Raw genomic sequence first — 7,474 nt, 5'->3', positions numbered from 1 at the left:
CCCCGGAGTTTTCAATTATCTCTTCTTAATGGATTTGCAGGGGCTCTTTCATCAAGCTCGGGGTGGCTGGGTGTGGGGGTGTGGAGAGCGCGCGGCGAGGGCTGGAGCTGGGAAAATGGCCCATATTTCAATATTAAAGCCCTTTACGATCGTCAGCAGCATGAAAGATGCTGCAAATAAAACGGAGCCGCCCGCGCCAGCCTCTCCATCTCGCAAGTTTTAATTAACGCTGAGGGGGAGGCAGCTGCGGGGCGGGGTCGGAGCCCGGCCAGGGGCGGAGCGCCGAGCCTCGGGATCCGGGTCCGAAGCGCGGGCCGGGCGGAGGGGAGGCCAGGGGAGCCCGAGGCCCGGGGGGGGGGGGAGGGGGGAGGGGGGAGGAGGCCGCGGACGGTCCGCGGAGGTGGGGGAGGCGGAGGTTGCGGGGAGAGGTCGGAGGATTTCTGAGCGTCCGACTAAGGACCAGACAACGCGTCACTGAATGCAAATGGCTATTGTCATTAAAGGGGAGGGAGCGTGTGGCCAAATGACAGAGCTCTTGGGCCCAACGGTCCTTCGCGTCCTTCTGGCCCACAGCTTCCCCCAAACAGTCCCACGCGTTGATTAGGGACACACACACACCCGCCCCGCACGCGGCTCGCCACCCTCTCCCCCTGGCTGGCGCGGCCGTCCCTGTTTCTGGGAGGCAGACATGCTTCCTGTGACCCAGCGGCTCGGGTCCCCGCCCCTCGTGACTCCCGTTCCGGGACGTCTGCTTTCTCCATCAGTCGCTCGGTTTCCCGGCGGCCCGAGCCCAGCGCACAGAAGCGCCACTGTTCTGCCTTGGCAGCGGCCTGGCCCGACAGCTTGTGCCTGAGCAGCAGACCCATCCGTCAGGCGGGAAGGGTGGAGAGACGTCCGGCTGCCCGCTCCGAGGGCTCCCCGGGGAGCCACCTCTGGCCTTGGCCCAGGCTCCTCTCTTTCCCCACCACCCCCAACCTAGCCCCCAACTGCCAGCTCAGGATACGCTTTTTTCCTCCTTCTTCCCAACCTCCACCCCCAGCCTGGGAACCGAGGCCCAGGAGAACGTCCTCCTCTCATGGGGCCTTCCTCTATCTACATCGTCGTGGCAGGACATAACTCTTTGGCTTGAAAGTATCCAGGGGTCTCAGTAGACCACTATCCAAAGCTAAGTCAACCAACCAACACTCAGGGGTTGAGGCAAGAACTTGGAGTGGAGGAATTAGAAAAACAATACAAATGAAGGAAATGGTTTTTATTCTTGGACACTTACAGATTCTGTAAGCTTCCTAACATGTTTTGCAGAAGCCAGGGTCTCCTGGGCCTCAGAGCTTGCAAGCACCACAATGACAATTTCTGTGTTAAAGCAAAAATAGAAAAACTCCTCTATTTTCTTCTGGGTGTGCATTTTTTCTTCTTATCAATTTATGATAACCATCTATCAAGCCTGGTTAAAAAGTAATGCATGCTTATGCATCATGGTTAGGAAGACAGAACACACTTCAAAAGCACAGGGAACAAGCTCCAACTGCACAGCGCGGTCGGCATGTGGAGTAATGGGAGAAGGAGTTGAAAGTTAAGATATATTCAGCTAATTACAGGAGGGCTTCCTGGAGGAAAGGAGACTGGATTTAGAAGTAGAAGGTTGATATGAACTTGAAAAGAAAAGTTCCAAGTGTGGAAACCTTGATTGTAAGGTGGGACAGAGTCTATATTTTGTTTCAGGCAGAGGAGCAGATACTCTTTGGCTACAATGTATTTTCCTTGACTGTAGAGTAAGATAAAAAGAGGCTTATGGGATGGCAGGGAGAATTTAGGGTAAACAGTGGGATCTTAAATAATGCTGGATATTAAAGTGAACCAGGAGGAATCATGAAGCATCTTCTGGGGGACCCTCCCATCCTTGGCTAGACCACAGAAGGAATGCCCGGACTCAGGGCCTGAGCACCTGCTTCTGTTGTACCATTACAAGGTTTGAATACATGGTGACTAAAGGAGGAAAGAGCCCCATAACATCAACCACCAATGCTAATGTGGTTGGGGGAGGAAGGAGAGAGAAACAAAGTTTCTCTTCTACTTACCAGGTTGTTAGGGGAGGAACAGAGGTCCATGTGCTCAAATCAATCCGTAATTTATTGAGCACCTATTATGTGGCACACTCTGTACAAGGCAAAAAAAAAAAAAAAAAAAGATCCAGAGTGATGATCAGGGCATAGTCCTCATCAAAACAGTGCTCAGTGTAGAAGGGTAGACAGTTCACTCATTCATTCTGTCATTCTATTGAAAACAAGTGTATTGAGCACTTGTTATGAGCCAGGCAGAGTTGCAGGCACCAGAGATTCAGCTGTGAACAAGACAGACAGGCCCTGCCCTCTTAGAGAGTACCCCCTGGTGTAGAAGACAGGACTCAAAACAGGCAGTTGTCATTCAGGGTGAGGTGTGCTATCAAGTGGAAAAGAAAGTTGCCCCAGGGTGTTGCTATGAGGGAGACCTATCCTAGTCATGAAAGATGCTGTGAGGATAACACAGAAGAGGCCGTTGCTGACTCTTCCTCAAAGGGTGCAGAGAGGTCAGATAAGGGACAGCATGGGCAGGTGGCAAGTGGAGGGCGCTCTGGGCCCAGAGTGTGGGGTGCCTATCCAGCACCTCACCAGGTCCAGTGTGTCCAGTCAGGTCCTGGCCATCTCTGGCCTCCAGTCACAGCAGAGCGTGGCCTACACTAAAGTGACTCTTCCAACTCTCCCAGGGAAGCCAGACTGCAGACAACCCTGATGGCCAGATGGCCAGAGGCCCCCCCCCCCCATGAGCTTATCAGTTTTTGGTGTTCTGCTGCAAAGTTTCTGCCTCAGGGCTGGGCTCTTTGGAGAGGCTGTGGGATGGAGGCCACTGTGGAGGGTCTTACTCTTTCTACTCTCTCTCTCACTGATAACGGTTTTGAAATAAACCAGACTTTAAATAAAAAGAAACAGGTGATCTGTCTCTTGAGCTGCAGCTGGATGCAAACCCCAGACAAGAAGAAACTGTCCTTCTTAGAAACAGCTCCCTACACCAGCCACCCTACTACCACCTCCTCGGGCTGAGTCTAAAAGGGTCAAGATGGAGGCCACCCAGCAGAAAAAGGTACCCAAGAGAAGAGGAGGGCAGAGGCACTGAGGTCCCTCAGAGAAGAGATGAGCTTTTGGAGGAGGGTCATTGTGCCAGGTAAAGGGGGAGGGGACAGAGAGGGACTCCTGTGATGGTTTAAATTCCAATATAGAAGATATAATAGCGTAGCACTCTTGTTCCACTCTCCAGACTTAAGGTTGCTGTTAAGCTGCTGATAATGTTTTGTCAACTTTGCTCTTGAGTTTTGGAAAGAAAATAAACAAAGTGATTAGAGATAAATATTCTCCTTTGTTCCCCCTCCCAGTCCCATGCCCCTCCCACCCAGAGGCACTGCCGTCATGAATTTGGGCTCGTTTTTTTCCAGCTCATGTTTTTATATTTTTGCCACATACATATATCCAAGAATAACATTGCTTCAGTGCAGTTTTTTTTAAAGCTGTCTGTTATAATTTATAACATTATTTTTTTACTCCACATTTTAAAATGTCTTTATTTGAGATTTTTTGGCCAAGTGTCAACAAGGGTTGAACTGGGTTTGTAAGATCACGCTGGCTTCTGAGCAGAGAATTCCAGGTGACAGGGAGGACCGAGGATGATGGTAACAGCAGGCAGGAGGGGACAGATGCTCAGAAGGAGAGTCCACACCATGGTAGCTGACAGCAAGCCCTGTGAGGGTAGGGATTTGTTTTGTGATGTACCATGAACAGGGTGTGGGGCCTCTTTGAAGATGTCCAATAAATATTTGTTGACAGAGAAGTTGAGAGGGGCTAAGAGATCCAGAATTTCCGGTCCCATGTGACTCACTGGATGATGGCTCCAGGATCCAAGATGAAGGTTCTAGAAGAAGAGCTTCATTTCAGGGAAAGAGGAGTCCTGAGGCCGCCTTTGTGATCCAAAGCAAATGAAGCTTCCTTGTGCAGGTGGGGTTGATGGGAGGGGCAGACAAGACTCCCAATTCTTGGGACTGGAAATCCTGTAGCAGGTCGTCGTTGAACACGCTGAAGGATTTGAAGGGACCCAGAGATTGCAAGGGGGTAAAGGTTTAATCCTGCTGAGGGCAAAGGAATAGTTCAAATATAAACCAAATACAAGCACCAGTTTCCTCAGCGGCCAGGAGGGCAGGGCCCAGCCTCTGTATTACCCACAGCGAGTGTCTCGCTGCCCTTTGTGCACTGGGTACCCACAGCCCATTAGCCAAGGCAGAGGAGGAGGAAGAAGGTATAATAAGTGATTCTAGAATCATGAAGACCTTGTCAGACGCCCACACTCCCAACTTTGCTCCCGCTCCATATTCATCAACAAGATAAACAGGCGGGTGCTCACAATGGCCTCCTAGGGACTTATTCTTGACCAAATCCAATCTCTCTATTCAGGAAAGGATGTGAAATATGACCTGCTTTCCTACTGCTAAGGTCCAAGGCTCTGGCCCTCACCTTGGAACACTGCCAGAAGAGCCCCACAAAGCCGCTGGTGGCCCTCCCTCCACTGCCCCGCCACCCCCTGCTGCCTGGGCCCAGCCACCATCCGCCCTCTGCTCTTTACTCACCTATGAGCTTCCCAGCCTTGTGACTCCAGCCTTGCTCTTCTCCAACACATTCTTCTGTCCTGCGCAAGGCTGCCCTGGCCTTCCTTTGCCCTCAGCCTGATTCCCTGAACCAGCGTAGCCCCCCACGTTCTGTCCTCTGTCCCTGCCTTCGCAGAGTCCTGACGACGGTCCTTTGGCATTTCCCTTCGACATTCCTGGGTCCTGGGGCAGGACTGCTCTGCCACCCCTCATGCCCTCTCCTAGGGAACCGAGGATTACTTTGGTTTGGTTTGGTTTGGTAGGGTCAGGTACGCCCTCCTCTAAGAAATGGAGCCGTCATGGATCTAAATCATTTGGCTTGCCCTCCCAGCAATACTTTCAATTCAGAGTTTTTTCAAGGCATTTTGAATATTGTGAAGCAGAAAAATAGGTGGCTAGGGAAAATCTTGGAGTTTCCCATAAGGTTGTTATTTGATGGTGTGGTTGGGCACATGGAGGTTTTCAGGATCCAACCCCACAAAGTCACCCAAAGAGCAACCTGAGGATCCCCACACCAGGCTGTAAGCAGTGCCCTCCCACATTGCACTTAGGGAAGCTTCTAATTTTTACCAGAGTAATATACCCTGCAGAAAACCCCCTCCCCGAACCCCACATGGAGCAGAGCTCTAATCAATCAGAGGATCAGGTGGTGTCAAATCCCACCTTCAAGAGGTGTAGACTCAACACATTCTCCAGTCATGGTTCTTCCTACAGGGAAACTACTGGGCTCCCCCACCCACTCCCTCCCCTTTTCACTTATCTGGACTCATACATTTCTTGAAATTTTGTTTTGTTTGGGTACTGGGAATTGAACTCAGGGAAGTTACTGAGGTATTACCACCCCCCCCCCTTTTTTTTTTAAATTTTGAGACAGGGTCTTGCTAAGGTGCTGAGGGTAGCCTTGAACTTGCAAAACCCCTGCCTCCCTAGTCGCTGGGATTACAGGTGTGCACCATGCACTCAGCTAAATTTTCCTATATTTAACATGTATTACATATGCTCTTAAAAAGAAAATAAAAGGGCTGGGGCTGGGGCTCAGTATCAGAGTGCCTGCCTTGCATGTGCAAGGCCCTGGGTTCGATCCTCAGCACCACATTAAAAAAAAAAAAAAAAAAAAAAAAAATATATATATATATATATATATATATATATATATATATATATATATATATATAAAACTTCAGCAGGGCTTGGAGGTATAACTCAGTGGTAAGAGCACTTACTAAGCATGCACAAGGCCCTGGATTCAATCCTCAGTGACAAAACAAAAACCAAACTAATAACTGCCCCCCGAAACAAAACAAAACAAAAGCTTTAGAAAGAGCAGGAGTTGGAAGTACAGCTTCGGAGGGTGCTGGGAACAGACACAGCTGACACAGGTAACAGAGCCCTTCGTGTTAGTGTGTGTCCTAAGGCTTTTTTTGGTTTTGTTTTTGGACTATGGATGGAACCCAGGGACCCTTAACCACTAAGCTACATCTCCAGCCCATTTTACTATTATTATTTCATTTCGACACAGGGACTTGTCAAGTTGCTGAGGCTGGCTTCAAACTGGAGGTTCTCTTACCTTAGCCTCTTGAGTTGCTGGGATTACAGGTGTGTGCCACCATGCTAGGCTTGTCCTATGGATGTTCTAAGGAGTCAGGTGTTGCTGCAGGTCCCCTTGAAAACATGGAAGCCTCACAGGTACAGTGGTGCATGCCTGCAATCCCAGCAATTCAGGAGGCTGAGACAGGAGGATTGAAACTTCAAGGCCAGACTCAGCAATTTCGTGAGACCCTGGTGCAAAATATATATATATTAAAAAAAAAAAAAGGACTGGGGATGTAACTCAGTGGTATAGCATCCCTGGGTTCAATCCCTAGTACTTGAAAAAAAAAATCCAAACAAACAAAATCCATGAAAACCTCAAGCCCTGGGCATCCCCAAGGCAGTGCCTATAGAAGTCACTGCAGATGATTAGAAGGGGGGATATTGGAAAGAGAGACCATCAGAAGCAAGGTGTAGATGGTCAAATTCCCCACACAGTCATAAAACTTAACAGAACCTAAGTTACAGGCAGGTGTGGGGTTTTCCCTTAAGAATCCAAGTAATTGTAAGACTGCTTTGCAGCCTTCTGTAAAGTGTAATTACTCCCTCAGTCAATGACTCTAGTTCAGCTTGTAATTATTAAACAAGAAGGAATCAGAAATAAACACCATAAATTTAAACTGAGTACTTCATTTTCTTAATATTAACCTCGAAGACGAAACAAAGAGCAGGAAGGCAGAAACAACACGTTGTTATTTGTTTGTTTTACTCTTTTAAAGAGGGAAGAAACCAGACCCCTGGCTCTTGTCCAGCCTCTGTCCTGACATAAGGATACTCGAGATTTTCTGCCAAAGCTCTTTTGATATAAAGGAGAGGAGAGTGAACTTGGACCACAGCTCAGGGCTTAGCCTGAAGAGCCATCAGCAGGACCCAACTCTTTCTTCCTCTTTTTCTTTCTCCTTTTCTTCGTCTCTCCTTCTCTCTTTTTCTTTTAAAATGTTTTTTTATTAGTGTATTGCAGTTATACATAACAGTGGGGTTCATTTTGATGTAATCACAGACGCATGGTCTTTCTTCTTTCTTCATGTTTTAAAGAGAGTGGAAGGTTTGCATGTTCATCGTTTATGTTATAGAAAATTAGGATTTTTTTTATAAACAAGAAAAAAGTAACAGATTCTTTTGAGATCTTAAATTTCACCTTTAAAATGATGTAAACTTTGCATTTTATTATGTAGTAGGTTTAGTAAGTTTTGTGCTATATAAAAATGATGGCTTAAA

Source organism: Marmota monax, unplaced genomic scaffold (genome assembly GCF_021218885.2).
Source record: "Marmota monax isolate L192 unplaced genomic scaffold, Marmota_monax_Labrador192_F-V1.1 WCK01_AAM20220418_F8-fsc00012, whole genome shotgun sequence".
Classification (NCBI taxonomy): domain Eukaryota; kingdom Metazoa; phylum Chordata; class Mammalia; order Rodentia; family Sciuridae; genus Marmota; species Marmota monax.
The sequence above is the reverse complement of the archived record's forward strand: the minus strand, read 5'-3'. Positions refer to the sequence as shown.